General features: G+C 47.1%; 1 non-coding gene across 1 annotated transcript; it reads left to right on the top strand.

Moving 5' to 3' along the window:
• Positions 1–14,767: 14,767 nt before the first annotated feature.
• Positions 14,768–14,876, top strand: LOC144704034 (small nucleolar RNA R71). The gene has a single exon (XR_013581723.1). It is a non-coding gene; the product is annotated as a small nucleolar RNA R71 (small nucleolar RNA).
• Positions 14,877–18,338: the final 3,462 nt, after the last annotated feature.

The following is an 18,338-nucleotide window of genomic DNA, read 5'->3' as shown; positions in this document are numbered from 1 at the left end:
CCTTAGCCGAATAGTGGCCTCCTCCTGGTTTAGCGTGGCAGAATTCCAAGATACTCCTTTGCTCGCTTTCGGGTACACACCGCCTCAATATTTGGTCCAATCCTTGGTGGAATAATTCCGAGTCTTCCCAAAAATAAAACCTGCTCTCTTTCAATAGCTTCTTCCTTTCATGGGACGTCCAACCTGTAGGAATTTTTCCTGAAACAAGAAAATTGACAATATGTGCAAACCAAGGAACCGATGTCCCTTGTGCCGTTAGAACATGTTCATCAGGAAATTCATCATTGATTAGCTTAGGTGGGGTGCCATATATTCTAGACAAGTGATCAGCAACTACTTTTCCACATCCTTTCTTGTCCTTGATTTCTAAATCAAATTCCTGCAATAAAAGAACCCATCTAATCAACCTAGGCTTACCCTCCTTCTTTGCTAATGGATATCTAATAGCTGCATGATCAGAAAAAACAGTAATTTTACTACCTAATAAGTAAGATCTAAAATTTTATAACGCAAAAATGATTGCCAACAATTCCTTCTTCGTAGTGGTGTAGTTCAATTGTGCGTCAACTAGAGTTCTGCTGGCATAGTATATGACCACTGGTTTCTTATTTATTATTTGGCCTAACACTGCTCCTACAGCAAAATCAGAAGCATCACACATCAGTTCAAAAGGAAGGGTCCAATCAGGCCCTTGCAACATAGCCGCATTCACTAAGGCTTCTTTCAAAGTGTAAACTGCAGTCTTAGCTTCTAGTGTTAGTTCAAATTCATTATGCTTAGACGATAAAAGATCAGTAAGGGGTTTAGAAATTTTAGCAAAATCCAAAATAAAGCGTCTATAGAAACCAGTGTGACCGAGAAAATCTCTAAGGGTTTTTAGGTTGGTTGGAGGTGGAAGGTCCTAGATGATTTTGATCTTGGCCTTGTCCACTTCCAGTCCACGGTTGCTTACCATGTGACCCAGCACCACCCCCTCCTACACCATGAAATGAGATTTTCCCAACTTAGTACGAGGTTGGATTCAATGCATCTCTTTAATACTTTGGTGAGACTTAAGAGGCAGTTCTCATATGTGGATCCAAAAATGGAAAAATCATCCATGAAGCTTTCTAAGCATTCTCCCACTAGATCAGAGAATAAGGCGTTCATGCATCTTTGGAATGTGGCGGGGGCATTACATAACCCGAAAGGCATACGCCTAAAGGCGTATGTCCCCACAGGACTGGTGAAGGTCGTCTTCTCTTGATCTTCAGGATGAATGTTTACTTGGTTGTATCGTGAATAACCATTAAGAAAACAAAAGAATTGCTGACCGGATAGTTTTTCCAAGATTTGGTGCATGAAGGGTAGTGGGTAATGATCCTTCTTGGTGGCCTTGTTTAGCTTCCTATAGTCAGTGCACACCCTCCATCCTGTGGTTAATCGTTTTTGCACTTCCTCTCCCTTTTTGTTCACTTCTACAGTCACTACGGACTTCTTCGGTACCATGTGAACGGAACTCACCCATTTTGATGGCGAGGACACCATTACATCACCATCGAACGCGTCACCACAGTCAACCAGAGTCAACAGGCCCGCTACGAACCATGGTCAACCAAAGTCAACCGATGTCAACACGCCACAATCGTCGACGAGCACGTCTACAACCACGCATGCCCCTACGCGCATCATGACACGACGCAAGAGACAGATCCACAACTGCCCTTTGGCGTGACACGGCGCACGTCTTTATTTTCTCGTCATTTTCTTTTTCCTCCAAAGCCTATATATAGGCCATTGTTTTCAAGAAAAATTAGGCAGTCATTATTTCAAGAATTGAGTTTTGTTAACTCTTCTTAGAGGACTGCCCAGCCTCCCCTATCCCTCTTAACCCTAGACTTCGTCGCCCTCGCCACCGCCATTGCCGTCGCTACCGCCGCCTCGCGATGTCGCCCTCCTGTCTCCTCTCCATTCTCCCTCTTTCTCTCTCTCTCATTTCTCTCTCTCTCACCCTCTCTCTCTCGCCCGAGGCTGCCCAGGTATCCCGCCAAGGGGCCACCCAGGCTGCCCGTGCCACCCGCGCGCTGCCCGTGCGCTGGCCGAGCCGCCCAGGCAGCCTCCGCCAGGGCCGCCTGAGGCAGCACTCCGGCTGCCCCTGTCTGGACACCGTCCGCGCGTCGAGCCGCGAGCGCGCCGGCACTTGACGCTGACGCCCACGCTTGACGCTGCACCCACAACAACCGCACTCAACCAGGGCCGTTCAACGCCCGGAATGTCCAGCCTCGTCCTCGTCTAGTGGGTCGCTCAACGCCCGGATTCACCCAGCTTCGTCACGATCAGAATGGCCCACAACCTCTTCACGCACTACGGTGCCGAGGTACGCCTGAACTCTTTGGTGTCGAAGTCTTCCTCGTTCAGTGTTTTCTTGAGAAGTTTCCACCGCCGTCAGATTTACATTTGGTTTGAGATTCTATCTCTTCTCTCCTCTTCTCGAGTATTCACTTGCGACGTGAATTTGGGTATTGATTTCGGGGCTTAGGCATCGTCGCGGCGGGGGAAGACAGTACTCCGACCCTCGAGAAGGTTTGGAGCTGCACCACCAGATTTTCATCGGTTTTTAAATCCAAATTTGATCGTGAATGTCTGTGGATTGTTTTATCCCTACCTATAATCCGTCTATTACCCTTACCTGTCGTCAACCCGCCCATCCCCTCAGTCACCTTTTCCTTAGTTGGCCTACATCACATCTACTATCGGATATGGCATATATGATTCCGGCATTTAGCCATTTCAGTATTTCCTTTTCAAGTACTTCTCTCATGTAAGGGTTGAGCCTCCTTTGATGCTCTCTACAAGGTCTAGATTCCTCCTCCAAAAATATCATATGTTCACAAATCGAAGATGGAATTCCCCTTATGTCATCAAACGTCCAACCTAGGGCTTTCTTATGATTTCTAAGTACCTTGAGTAAATCATCTTCTTGTTTTTTGGTAAGTGATGAAGATATGAGTACAGGTAAAGTTTTCATGGTATCGAAGTATGCATATTTAAGGGAAGATGGTAGAGGTTTTAACTCTAGTTCAACTTCGACCGAAGGAGTGTCGGTAATTTCATCTTCTAACTTTCGTTCTTCTACACGAGATAAATATTCCTTCATCCTCTGTACAAAGTTTCAGCTCTTCGTTGCTCCCTAAGGGGCACTTCATCATTTTTGATGTATCAATTTGTACTCTCTCCTTCCCAATCTTAAATTCTACAGTCCCCTTCTCCCAATCCATGATCGTTTAGGGCGAGCAAGGTGTCGATCCACAAGGAGCAGATAAGAAAGTAATAATTCCTTTCAATTCAATCTGGAATATCAGATCTCTATATTTAATCCTAACGATCAGTGAAATTATCTTCAGTAGACGCCTACAGGATGTTCTTTCATAAGTTCGATTTAGTAAATCTTCAATAAAGTGTTTTGAGTTTCTTCACAGGTTTGGCTTGCAGGAGCTAATAATTAAAGACTGTTTCTCTCTTACAGGCTCACGCCTGTACTTTGGGCAAAATAGCAAACACCCAGCTGGCTTACTACAGGCGACTTCTGGTCACGGCCTTAGCTGCGTGTAGATGTGCTTGCGGGTGTGTCTGGGTGTGGCATATGCACGCGTGCAACGTGCCTACGCGCAAGCATGCCTGCGTGCGGGCGTGGACTGCGCACAGCTGCCTTGCGCGCGGCGTCGGCTGTGCGCGGGCGTTGCCTGCGCGCGGCGCCTGCTATGCGTGGGCGTGGCCTGTGCGTAGTTGCCGCTGTGCGCGGGCGTGGCCTGCGCACAATGCGGGCTGCGCGCGGGCGTGGCCTGCGCGTAGTTGCTGATGTGCGCAGGCTGTGCGCGGGCGTGGCCTGTGCGCAAGTGCTTCGCGTGCGGGTTCTGCTGCACGCGGCACGCCTGTGCGCAGTGACCCTGCGTGCGGAGCTGCAGCGCGTGAGGGTTTCCTCACGGGGTGCTGCTGCTGACACTGCTGAATTCCAAGGGTTTTGGGGAGAGTTGGAAGATTCAGGGGACAACAACCCTGAAGATGAATGGGAACGAAGGAAAACAAGAACATAACTAAACAGAAAATCAAGATTAACTAGAAGAACAACAACTGAGGTTGGAGAATGCTAGAGTACACTGATTGTGTCCTCTAACCCAACACAGATTGTCTTAGAAGGGAGAAGAAGATAACAACTGAAGCTAGAACAATCACACCACCTGGTGTCACACCCTTTCGGGAAGATGATGATCTTCTTGCTCTAGCTATGCCTCAGCTTGTTTCTCTCCCAGCTCCAATGCTCATCAGCTCTTGGAGGGTCTGCAGAACTCTTCTTCTCCAAGCCCTAGCCTGTTTGAACAGAATTTCTCGACAACCCCAAATGCTCTTTCAAGAGGCTATTTATAGTTTTCCCTCTTTTTGTGCTTCTTGGAGTTTTTAGGGATTTTCTTCCTTGTAATTTCGCCAGCTTCTCTTGGTCAGATTCTTTCTCTCTTGTATTTGATCCACATCTGAACTCATTAATCAACAAAGTGAGATCTACTCCACTTGATTCAAAGAATCAAGTGGGGTTAGTAAGTATGGAAATAATGCACATAAAATATGAAAAATGTGGACTAAATGTATGCAATTGAGACTTTGATGCCAGTGAATCTTTAATAATTTTTATGACATATTCAGAGTCATCACACGGCACCTCATCGACCACTCGGTCACCTGCGAGAGCTCTCTAGCGTCCCTTTGTTATTGTGGGCGGAGATGCAGAAATTGGGACTCTTATCCGTTTTTTAAACGGCTCGGGAGGGAGCCCCCCACGCGATCTGATGGGAGGGGGCCGCTCTAGAGGTCCTCTCGAGCCGTTGGATCCCCCAACGTTCCCCCCCACGGGCCGAGAATCGCCTCCGGCCGGCGGAGTTAGGGGCCAAATTGGAAGGGAATGTGCCTGGCTGTCCAATTGACCTTGTAAAGGTCCAATGGCTGCAATTAAATCGCAGCCCTAGACCCCCTCTTACGGTGCACCCGATCATCTCGACCTCAGTGAGCCCGTCAGCTGCCCCCTCATCTCTGTGTTCTCTTACTCGTTCACGGCGTGCCCTACGATCCCCATTAGCCTGAGAAAAAAATGGAAAACACATGTTAAATGGGACATAATATATCCTGACAGTCTGATCTTAATGAGGAAGAGTAGACGGATCGAGTCATATCCGTCCACTTAAAATTGCCCGAAAAGATACTGGCTTCGGGCCAAGCTTGGGTCGAAGCCCGATATCATTTTTTCTTTGTCTTTTTTAAGATCGTGGCCGAACGGGCCGTGATCATTACTCCCTGACAGCCCGGCCCGATGCGCTTCTAATGCAAAATGGGATTTTGCAATCCCATATTGAAAGTTTCTAAAATCTTGCACTGTATATTAATGTCAGTGTAATATAACTTTCGAATGCAAATAAAAGAATACCTCTCTTGTGTGATGGGATGTGGGCTTGCGCGGGCTCGATCGTGGGCCTGTGCGGGCTCAATTAGGAGCTCCCTTGCGCATGGGCCTTGCTGGTGGACTGAGGTGGCTTGAGCGGTGTGTGCTCACTTGCTTGGCTGCTGGCTTGAGGTCTTGTCCTGGCTGCTTTCAACTATCCCAATAACACAGACTTTTTATATTTTATCTTTTATATTTTCCTTCAACCATTTTTCTCTATCTCTTACTGCAAATCAAATCCAGATTATTTTTTTTTCTGCGATTTCATTGAAAAGATACTCAACAGAGCATATACAATTAAATATGTATTAAATGTACATTTCAACTAATGAAATGTATAGATTGTATAATATGCATAAAATGACAGTAAAATGCATGATTCTTACAACTTACTCTATTTAGTGCATGACATGCAATATTTCACGAAATATGGTAAAACAAAGATGAAATGATCCCAAAATGTTGTTAAAATCTGCGTACTTACATGACTCATTTTGGATTTATCAGGCGCCCAACACTCTGCTGCTCCACGTGTGCCTTGCCGCCGCCTTGTGTGTCGAGCCACGCCGACATTCAACACTGACGCCACGCACTACCAGGCCCTATGCCACCGCTCTGGCCGTGCGGACCGCCAGCGCGCCCGAACAGAGCCACCAAGCCCAGGCCGCACCCTCGCTCCGCCGACCAGCCCAATGGGCCAAACAGCCTATCAGTCCCAACATTGGAGACGGCGGCTTGAGGTGCCTATTGTCCTTGCTACTCTGGTCTGCGTGCCAATGCATCATTTCCTTTCGGCCCCAGGCATGTTTCTTGAGGCTGCGACGTGAGCCCTAAGTCCTTTAGTTGGCCTTCCTTAGTGGGCAGCCGCTGTATACTAGGCCAAGCTGAATCAGCCCGCCATTGCCACCGTCGCCATCGTCGCTGGTGCCGCTGCCACCGCCTCTCACAACTGCTGTCGTCGCCACCGCTTGTAGCCGCCGCCATCACCATTCCCCCTCATCACGGTCGCCGCTGCCCTCCCCTCAATCGCACCGCCACCGCCGCTGCCATCCACGCTCTCTGTCGTCACACATTGCCACCACCCCAGCCGCCGCTTGCCACCTCTACCACTACACGTCGATGTTACTGCCGCCGCCAGCGCTGCTCCTCCCCGCTGTCACTGCTTGCCGACTTTGCCATGCCGCTTTGCCTCTCACCGCTACAGCTCGACCTCGCTGCTGTGGTACCCTGCTGCCGTCGCTTGTAGCCGCTGCTGCTGCTCGTCGCTCATCCTCGCCGCCGCCATTTGTCACCACCGCCGTGCTGCGGCCGCCACCGCCGCCACTGCTTTGCACCCTGCTGCCGCTGTCGTTGCTGCTGGTTGCCATAGCTCGTCGCCATCACCAGCACTGCTGCTTGTCGCCGCTACCGCCGTCGCTCATCAATGCTGCCGCCGCCTCCGTGGCTACCCCCTGCCGCCACACAAGATTGCTGCCCGCTGCCGTCGTTGAGAGTACATCGCGGCCCCGTCGTCTTTAACATCCTTGACATCTAGCACGTCATGGCCGCCTTGCCGCTACCATCCCACTTTGTTCGTTCCTTGTCATCCTCGGCCACCTCGCTGCCATCCACGGCACCCCGCACACCCCTATCTTTGGCTGCTGCCATCCCGTCACCCGCACGATGCTGCAACGGTCGCCGTACACCCCTGCACAGTTTGCCGCCGTGAATACCTGGCCAACTGAACAGCCCCATCCACTAGTCGTCTAGCCTCTCCTCGACGACTATTTGTGGAGTGCAGGTCAGGTGGAGTGATGGGGGACCATCCGCACTCGGAAGCGCCAAGTCAACCTGTGCCAACACGTCAGCAGCCACGTCGCGAAGCTCAAGCTGACGAGAAGAACCCGGAGTTCAAGTACACGACGTGACGAGAAGACACCCCTAATTCTATTTTTTCCTTGCATTTTTTGAATTTTTTTGTTGTGTTTTGGTTCGGGAGGGTCTCTGTGTTTTGGCCCTTCCGTCGTACTCCTAACTATCGTTTACGGCCTGATTAGGCGGTGATAAGCTCAAATTATGGGTATTTTTACTGGTTATTGACTGGTCAATCGTGTGAGGATTTGAGCTTATGCAACAATATTTTTTAACCTCACAGCCTTAGGGCGAGTAAGGTGTCGATCCACAGGGAGCAGATAAAACAACAGTAGTTCCTTTTCAATGCAGTTTAATTTATCAGATTTCTGTATCAATCCTAACAATCAGAGAAATTATCTTCAGTAGAATTCAGGGAATTTCTTCAGGAGAGATATGTAAAGTAATTTCTCAGTAGACTAATGAACTCTGTTTCAAGATTGGCTTAAGGGAGCTAACACCTAAAGGGTATTTCTTCCTTCACAGGATTAAGCCCGTGGTTTTGGCAAACTACCAAACACCCTACGCGCGTGCACATGGGGTCAACCTGCGCGCGGCGTTGGCAGCGCGCGGGCGTGGCCTGCGCGCGGCAAATGCTGCACGCGGTGTTGGCCTGTGCACGGCAATTGCTGCGCGCGGTGTTGGCCTGCGCGCGGCAATTGCTGCGCTGCTGTGCTGCGCGCTGCTGTGCTGCGCCCGGCCTGGCTGTGCGCGGCTTTGGCTGCGCGCGGCCTTGCTGCGCGGCTTGGCTGGGCGCGACGTTGCTACACACGGCTGTGCGGTGTGCAGCTAGGCTGCACGAAGCTTCGGTTGAAGGGGCGAAACTTGAACTGGGTGTGATGAATGGATAGTCGATTTGAAGATAAACGAAGAGAGAATGGAATTGAACAAACTATAAACTTGAAATCGAACCAAAACGAGGAACAATTTCAGTTGGAATTGTTGGAAGATCACTGGTGAGAATCTTCCAACCCAACCTAGATTGTTTAATAGAAAGAGAATTACACAGTTTCTGAAACTTGGGAAATCGCTCCAACCTTGTGTCATGATCCTTGCGGCGAGGTGGAGGTCGTCTAGCCCAAGCTACTCCTCAGCTTGCTCCTTCTCTCCAGCTCCAATGCTCATCAGCTCTTGGAGGGTGCAGAACTCTTCTTCTCCAAGCCCTAGCCTGTTCAGGTGGAAATTCTGGACAACCTCAAAATGAACTCTCAAGAGAGTATTTATAGGTTTCTCTTAACACATGCCCCGGGGGCATTTTTGGAATTTTCTTCTTCTTGAATTTTCGCCAACTCCTCTTGATTCTTGTCATCCTCCTTTGGTTGTCTTAACCTGTTTCTGAACTTACTAACCAAAAAATGTCAAATATAATCCACTTGATTCGAAGAATCAAGTGGGGTTAGTAATTTTATAAAATAATGCATATGTATGACAACTCACATGAATTAACTAAATATTCTTGATGCTTTGATACTTAAAAGTCTAAATATTTGATGACTTATTGAGAGTCGTCAAACACCCCCCAACTCAGATCATTACTAGTCCCTTAGTAATGAAATGCAAGTGAGAAATAATGATGATCTCTAGTTGACTTTTGACGTTTGATAACTTTGACTCATGCTCTCGTCAAGGAGTGCTTTCATCAATTGAGCTTAGCCAACTTAGGGGAAAACCTTTGGATCTATTTCAGCCCTTCTACCTCAACTAAGTGCACTTCTGATTTATGGAGTACATATAGTAAGTACTTATTATATGGATTGGGTTGAGTCAACACCCCAAGCGCACTACTGAGCAGGCGTGAGAGGCGGTGCTACTGCTGGCTCAATACTATGGCTATAATAGCATCGGCTCAAACACATGGGAGACAGCTTTTCCACATTTATTTTCATTAACATTTGCTGCTTGTTGGTCATGTTTGATGACAATCAATTTTTGGTTGCTATGATGCAAGCTTGTGCTTGTTTTGCGCAGTGCAGCTTCCACTTTGCATTTTGGTGGCGCTTATCCACTACCCATGTGCCGTCCTTAGTAGACCGGCAGCTTATTTCCCCGAAGAGGTTTGTATCCCTCTTGGTTCAAGGAGCTTCACTCACGTCTTAATAATATTGCCAATGATCCAACACTAACCCTACTCTCCACTAAAGCTAAAAATTTTGTGCATGTAAATGCTAACTCAACCCGAGGTGGATGGCAAGATGAGAGAAATATGATGGTAAGATATGCGACCGTAGTAGCATGAATCATTGTGCACCTAGCTAGGCTTATTTCACCTAGGATTCCCTAACTGGCCAGTCTTTACATTCTAACACCCTTGAAAAGAGCCTTATTATCATGCATATCATTGTACAAGCATCTCCTAAGATCATCACATATCCATGGTTTGGTTGATGCAAAACGAAAAAAAAATTTCATGGATGATAGAGTAGTTATGCATGCAACTCTATTCCCCCCCCCCCCATAAAAAAGGGCATGTTCCTACATGACGGGAAGTAAATAAGAGTAAGGGGAAATGGAGATCAAACCATGGAATGGAGAGCGGCGACCGATCTTTGAGTTGTCCGTCTACGGTGTAGGTGAGCTTGGATAGGAATGGCTGCACATGGCGACGCAAACAAAAACGAAGAAAACAAAAGCAGAACCAAATAACAAAACAGAGAGAATAAGAAAGGAACCAAAAAATACGAATCAAATCATGCTGCTACCATGCGGTGGTTTCTCTAAAGTGATATTCATGGGGCTTTGTAGATCTTCCTCTTCTAAATAAGGTTTGAGCCGTTGCCCATTAACAGTGAAATGCTTTTGAGATGTAGGATCTAAGATTGTGACCGCACCGTTCTCAAACACTTGTTGGACAATAAAGGGGCCATCCCATCTAGTTTTCAATTTCCCTGGGAAGAGTTTCAACCTAGAGTTTTAAAGCCATACTTTCTGGTTTTCTACAAAGACTCTTCTCCTTAAGCTTTTACCATGAAATGTTTTCATTTTGTCCTTGTAAATTCTCGAATTTTCATAAGCCTCATTTCGTAATTCTTCCAATTCATTCAACTGAAGAAGTCTATGTTTGCTGGCTTTATCTAGTTCCAGATTGAGCTTTCTAATAGCCCAAAGGGCTTTGTGTTCTAGCTCAAGAGGTAGGTGGCATGCCTTCCCAAAAATAAGTCGAAATGGGGACATGCCTAGAGGGGTTTTGTAGGCTGTCCTATAGGCCCATAATGCCTCGTCTAGCTCCCTAGACCAATCTTTACCATCAGGACGCACTATTTTTCTCAAGATTTTCTTGACTTCTCTATTGCACAATTCGACTTGGCCATTGGCTTGAGGGTGATAGGGGGTAGTGACTCGATGATGGACACCAAACTTCTTAAGGAGGTTCCTAAAGTTGTAATTTGTAAAATGGGAACCTCCATCGCTAATGATGGCTTGTGGGCATCCATATCTATAGAAAATATTTTTCTCAATAAAATTGGTCACTACCTTACTGTCATTGGTTTTGGAGGGAATGGCTTCTACCCATTTGGAGACATAATTGATAACCATCAAGATATACTCATATCCATGAGAGTTAGGAAAAGGACTCATAAAATCAATTCCCCATAGATGGAAAATTTCTACTTCTAGGATGGGTTGTAAGGGCATTCTATCCTTCTTGTTCATATTGATGGAGGCTTGGCATGCTAAACAGGTATTGTAAAATTTTTGGGCGTCTTGAAATAAGGTAGGCCAAAAGAAACCCGATTCGACAATTTTATGTGCTGTTACCTTCGCTGAGTAGTGTCCTCCTCCGGGCTTTGCATGACAGAATTCCAGAATGCTTCGTTGGTCGTTCTCGGGGACGCACTGCCTCAAGACTTGGTCTTGCCCTTGGTGAAACAGCTCCGGATCTTCCCAGAAATAAAATCTTGCATCTTTCAGCAGCTTCTTTCTCTCGTGGGATGTCCAACCTGTAGGAATTTTTTCTGCAACAAGAAAATTGACAATATGCGCGTACCAAGGAACCAATGTTCCTTGTGCGGTTAGGACATGTTCATTAGGAAATGCATCATTTATTAGTTCAGGTTGGGCGCCTATGATTCGGGAGAGGTGATCGGCTACTACATTCTCACACCCTCTCTTATCCTTGATTTCCAAATCAAACTCCTGTAATAAAAGCACCCATCTAATAAGCCTAGGTTTGGCCTCCTTCTTTGTTAACAAATATCTAATAGCTGCATGATCAGAAAAAAACAGTAATCTTACTACCTAGTAAATAAGACCTAAACCTTTCTAATGCAAAAATAATAGCTAACAGCTCCTTCTCGGTGGTGGTATAATTCAGTTGTGCGTCGACTAAGGTTCTGCTGGCGTAGTAGATGACCACGGGTTTCTTGTCAATTCGTTGACCTAACACTGCACCTACTGCAAAATCAGAAGCATCGCACATTAGTTCAAAAGGAAGGGTCCAATCGGGCCCTTGCAAGATAGGCGCATTTACTAAAGCTTCTATCAATTTATCAAATGCATTTTTAGCTTCTAGTGTTAGTTCAAAATCATTGTTCTTAGACGATAAAAGATTTGTGAGAGGTTTAGAAATTTTAGCAAAGTCGAGAATAAAACGTCTATAGAAACCCGCATGGCCAAGGAAACCCCTAAGGGTTTTTAGGTTGGTTGGAGGTGGAAGGCCCTGGATGATTTCGATCTTGGCCTTGTCCACTTCCAATCCATGGTTGCTTACCATGTGGCCTAGCACTACTCCCTCCTGCACCATGAAATGAGATTTTTCCCAACTTAGGACAAGGTTGGACTCAATGCACCTCTTTAATACTTTGGTGAGGCTTAGGAGGCAGTTTTCAAAGGTAGATCCAAATATAAAAAAATCGTCCATAAATATTTCTAAACACTCTCCCACCAAATCGAAGAAGAGTGCATTCATACATCGCTGAAATGTGGCGGGAGCATTACATAGCCCGAAGGGCATACGCCTAAAGGCGTATGTCCCTACAGAACTCGTGAAGGTCGTCTTCTCTTGGTCATCTGGATGAATATTCACTTGGTTTATCCTGAATAACCATCTAGAAAACAGAAATATTGTTTCCCCGACAGTTTTTCTAGTATTTGATCCATGAAGGGTAGTGGGTAATGATCTTTCTTGGTCGCTTTGTTTAATTTCCTATAGTCAATGCGCACCCTCCATCCCGTGGTTAATCTCTTCTGCACCTCCTCTCCTTTTTCATTCATTTCTACTGTCACTCCAGACTTCTTTGGAACCATGTGTACGGGACTCACCCACCTACTATCGGAGATAGCGTATATAATTCCTGCATTTAACCACTTTAAAATCTCTTTCTCAAGGACTTCTCTCATGTAAGGGTTGAGCCTTCTTTGATGCTCTCTACAAGGTCTAGATTCCTCTTCCAAAAATATCCTATGTTCACATATTGAAGATGGAATTCCTCTAATATCATCAAACGTCCAACCTATGGCGTTCTTATGCTCTCTAAGTACCTTGAGCAAGTCTCCTTCCTGTTTAGGAGTTAGTGATGAAGAAATGATTACAGGTAGGGTTTTCTTCTCATCTAGATATGCATATTTGAGGGATGAGGGTAAAGGTTTTAGTTCTAGGCCTACCTCCATTGAAGGGGAGTCCATGATCTCTTCATCTAGCTCTCTACCCTCCACATGTGAGACATATTCCTTTATCACTTCCTCCTCTCCTTCATCTTCTGTACACAGTTTTAATTCTTCATTGCTTCCTAAGGGGCACTTCATCATTTTTGATATGTCAATTTGAACTCCCTCTTTCCCAATCTTAAATTCTACAGTCCCCTTCTCCCAATCCATAATTGTTTTCGCCGTGACTAAGAATGGTCTTCCTAAGATTATAGGAGCTAAACTAATGTTCCCCGATATCTTCACATCAGTCACTATAAAATCTACAGGTATTTCACAGTTCTCTATAGTGATCATGACATCAGTTAACCTTCCCTCAGGTTGCCTAACAGTTCCGTCAGCTTGGAGTAAGTCCATATGTATTTCCTTCAACTCTCCAAACCCACACTCCTCGTATAAGGCTGTTGGAATGATACTTATGCTTGCTCCCGTATCTAATAAAACTTTAGAAAATGCGTTTCCTCCTATTTCACATGTAATGAAAGGGGCTCCGGGATCTCTCGTTTTTGATAGGGATGGCATTCAAAATGCTAGAGGCATTCTCAAAAAGTTTAACTACTTCCCTAGGCTTCCTAGTGGTGCAAGCATCCTTAAGGTATTTCTTTAGGGAGGGTGCACCCCTAAGCATGTCTTCTACAGTAACAGTCATGGTGGCTCTTTTAAAATTCTCTAATAACCTATGTTCATAATCAAGGACAGGTTTTTTTCTATTCAAAGCTGAAGGGTAAGGAACATCTTGCCCACTTGTAGAAGGTAGAGGTTCTTCCGCGTAGGGAAGATCCTCTCCTTCTTCCTCTCTTGGCTCATTCCCCTTCCTATAATTCTCTCCAGAATTCTGATAAGGGTCCTGAAGTTCCTTTCCATTTCTCAACTTTGAGATTGCCAGAACTTCAGGATCTTCTCCATTCATCTCATCATGAGTGGAGTGTTGCACATGATGTAAGTTGCATGGGTTAATTACAGGTTTCATGGGAAATTTATAAGATGTGCAAGGGAGTTCTGTAATTATACCTTGGTGTTCAGAAGGTGCAGGCCTAAAGCTCTCCAACAGCTTCCTCATTTGTTCCTGGGATTCCAACATCTGCTTCGTCTGAAATTCCATCATGACCTGCATCCGCATCTCCATCTCCGCTCGCAACTTTTGGTTTTGCTTCTCTATCATATCTGAAATGACGGGGGTGAATGTAGAAAAATCAGGTTGGTTGTGAGAGGGAACCTGATACTGCTGCTGGGGCCTGGACTGGAGCTGCTGTCTTTGTTGGAATGGAGGTTCAGCTGCCGGCTTACTCCCTTGGTGGAAGGTCTCTCCATTTGGAAAATTTCGGCCTCTTTTGCCCTGCCCATGGTTGCTGCGGTTGGTTGAGGGCTTTCACCTCTTCTTCCATGGCTTGGCAGGCTCCGTCTTCATGTTCCCTGCTGAAACAGAGAGAGCAAATTTTGGCCTTAACGATGGGGGGGTTACCTAGAAAGACATTCTTCAAGGTGGAGGTGAGCTCCTCCAACTTCTGGTTGGTCTCCCTTAAGCATGCTTGCAGCTCCCCCTCCTTGGCATTAACTTGCAGCACTCCTGCCCTCTTGGGCTGCAGATTTCTTCCATTTTGATTTGCTCCAATTTCCTGCAAATCAGTTTCTGCAACTCTCTCCAAAATGTCAAAAACTTCATCCTCATATGCCATGTAAAATGTTCCACCGGTGGCTAGATTCACCTTGTTCTTCATGAAATCCGAGAGAGATTCATAAAAAATTTGGGCTAATTGGCATTGTTCAATTCCATGATGAGGGCATTTCCTCAACAGATCATTGAACCTCTCCCATGATTCACTAAAAGCATCTCCCTCGTGGGGGTGGAAATTATGGATTTCTCTTCTATAAAAATTAGTTTTGGAGAGAGGGTAAAATTTCTGCAGAAATTTTCCCTGCATCTCATCCCAAGTACTAAAAGTAATTCCTAAATTACGATACCAGGAAAATGCTTTATCTTTTAATGTCAATGGAAAATATTTCATATTAAGCATTTTCGTAGATAATCCTGGAACGTTTTGGGAGGAACATCTAATATGAAAGTCATCTAGGAATTCTAGAGGGTTTTGTGCAGGTAATCCGTTAAATTCAGGTAAAGAATGTATCAAAGCATTATCATACCTGAATAAAATACCCTCACCTATGTTCAGATTTACATCCCTTTGTCGCAGGATTCCGGAGGGTGTCGACCTGTCCAGCATGGTTCTCCTCCTCTCCTGCTGATAGTGTCTTTCTTCTGCCATAGTTTCCTGCTGAATTTCTGGTTCTGTGATTGTAGATTCTGGAGTCGCGTCGCGTGCAACGTTCTCTATAGACTTTTCACCAGCCTTTGAACGTGTCACTACCATAGAACTTCAGCAGAGAGTTAGAAAGACAATAAGCTGAGGATTTCAAGTCCTGCAGCTTTAGGATAATGAGTAAAGAATAACTGAAAAGACAGAAAACAATCTACTACTATAATACCGTGCTCCCCGGCAACGGCGCCAGTTGATAAGCTCAAATTATGGGTATTTTTACTGGTTATTGACTGGTCAATCGTGTGAGGATTTGAGCTTATGCAACAATATTTTTTAACCTCACAGCCTTAGGGCGAGTAAGGTGTCGATCCACAGGGAGCAGATAAAACAACAGTAGTTCCTTTTCAATGCAGTTTAATTTATCAGATTTCTGTATCAATCCTAACAATCAGAGAAATTATCTTCAGTAGAATTCAGGGAATTTCTTCAGGAGAGATATGTAAAGTAATTTCTCAGTAGACTAATGAACTCTGTTTCAAGATTGGCTTAAGGGAGCTAACACCTAAAGGGTATTTCTTCCTTCACAGGCTTAAGCCCGTGGTTTTGGCAAACTACCAAACACCCTACGCGCGTGCACATGGGGTCAACCTGCGCGCGGCGTTGGCAGCGCGCGGGCGTTGGCCTGTGCGCGGCAATTGCTGCGCGCGGTGTTGGCCTGCGCGCGGCAATTGCTGCGCTGCTGTGCTGCGCCCGGCCTGGCTGCGCGCGGCTTTCGCTGCGCTGTGCCAAGGCGCGCGCCTGCGCCGCTTGGCTGGGCGGGGTTGCTACACGGTTGTGCGGTGTGCAGCTAGGCTGCACGAAGCTTCGGTTGAAGGGGCGAAACTTGAACTGGGTGTGATGAATGGATAGTCGATTTGAAGATAAACGAAGAGAGAATGGAATTGAACAAACTATAAACTTGAAATCGAACCAAAATGAGGAACAATTTCAGTTGGAATTGTTGGAAGATCACTGGTGAGAATCTTCCAACCCAACCTAGATTGTTTAATAGAAAGAGAATTACACAGTTTCTGAAACTTGGGAAATCGCTCCAACCTTGTGTCACGATCCTTGCGGCGAGGTGGAGGTCGTCTAGCCCAAGCTACTCCTCAGCTTGCTCCTTCTCTCCAGCTCCAATGCTCATCAGCTCTTGGAGGGTGCAGAACTCTTCTTCTCCAAGCCCTAGCCTGTTCAGATGGAAATTCTGGACAACCTCAAAATGAACTCTCAAGAGAGTATTTATAGGTTTCTCTTAACACATGCCCCGGGCGTATTTTTGGAATTTTCTTCTTCTTGAATTTTCGCCAACTCCTCTTGATTCTTGTCATCCTCCTTTGGTTGTCTTAACCTGTTTCTGAACTTACTAACCGAAAAATGTCAAATATAATCCACTTGATTCAAAGAATCAAGTGGGGTTAGTAGTTTTATAAAATAATGCATATGTATGACAACTCACATGAATTAACTAAATATTCTTGATGCTTTGAGACTTAAAAGTCTAAATATTTGATGACTTATTGAGAGTCGTCAGGCGGTTATCCCTAATTACAGGCCTCCCCTAGGGTCACCTCTCTCCCACTATAAAAGGATAAGAGAAGCCCTAGAGGGAGGAGGAGAATTTTCTGGAGATGAACGAGTTTTCATAGTTGCTCGCATGGAGTTTCATTGAAGAGGGGGGGAGAGAGCGCTTGGCGTCATTGCTTGCAAACCGCCGCTATCGACACCCTCATCCATCACCATCGCCATTCAAAGCATCCACCGCCGCACCTCGTCGTCGGTCATCATTGCTTGTCCTTCGCCACCGGTCGCCCGCCGCTGACCGACGCCAGAACCAAGCTTCCGGCCAGCCGACCGCCCATTGACTGCCTTGCAGAACCTTCTACAACGCCCGACAAGGTGCCCTTCCAACTGCCAGCCCGCCGCTCCGCCTGTCCGGGTCGCCGCCACCGCCACTGAACGACCTAGGCGCGGGGGCACGGTCGAGTGGGGTTAGTCGGTGAGTTGACTCGACACGCCTGACCGATTTTGGGCACTGAGTCAACTCAGTCCAACCTGGATTTAAGTTCGGAAGTCACATTTAGTTAACTCAGTATGACTCGGATTTAAGTAGGGGCGTCGATGGTAAAAATGCTTTTTGGAAAGGGCAGTTTCGTCCATCCAAGAGGCATTAGGGCTTCGGCCTTCAGTGGCCAACGCCACCGCCATCGTCGGCGCCGCCGCTGCCGCTCGACGTGGCTGACGCCGTCGCTGCACCACTACAGCTGCCAACTCTGCTGCCGACTCAGCCACCGTGAGCCGCTCGCAGTCGCCTTTGACGGCCCTGCCCACCCACTTTGAGCCACCGGACGTGCTCGCTGGGCAACCACCTTTGGCGCCACCAGATACGTCGTCGATCACCGGCCACCAAGCATCGACACCCGGTGCCGCTCGCCCACCACTTGCAGACAATGCGCCCATCCGGTTCCCTCTTCGGTGCCTCCGAGTGCAACGGCCGCCACCACCCACTGGACGGCGGTACTCGGTGCGTCCACCTGCCTGACGCCATTGGGCACGCCCACCGGGCGCCCTCTTCAGCATTGCCAAATGCCGCGGCGGCCACCGCTGGCTCACTTCACTGCCCGGTGTGCACGCCCGGCTCCACCACCTATTGCGCTCACTCCACGCTCACTTCAGCGTCGCAGAGCACCTCGGCCGCCGCCACCCATTTTCGATGCTACCAACGCGCCTGCCGTTCGTCCGCCCCGGTCGTGCCTGCTCGGTGTTCTCCCGCCACAGACGACCCCGCCCAACTTGACACTTCACCCCGCCGGTTGGGTCCGCAACGCCAATCAAAACTCAGCTTCGACCGCCGCGACTATCGGACTCCCGTCCGCAGGTCACGCTGATATCCCATCTCGCGCGTCATTATTTCTTGCAATACTTTATTCATGTGCTTTACCTTCGGATCTAGCCTTCGTCTTACCCGCATACCGTGTTCCGGGGTAGAAACTCTTCTTGTTTTCCCTACCCACCTCTTTGTCCCGGAATAGGTAGTTGGGTCG

Source organism: Wolffia australiana, chromosome 5 (assembly GCF_029677425.1).
Source record: "Wolffia australiana isolate 7733 chromosome 5, ASM2967742v1".
NCBI lineage: Eukaryota > Viridiplantae > Streptophyta > Magnoliopsida > Alismatales > Araceae > Wolffia > Wolffia australiana.
Note: the sequence above shows the minus strand (reverse complement) of the source record. Positions and strands in the feature narration are given on the sequence as shown.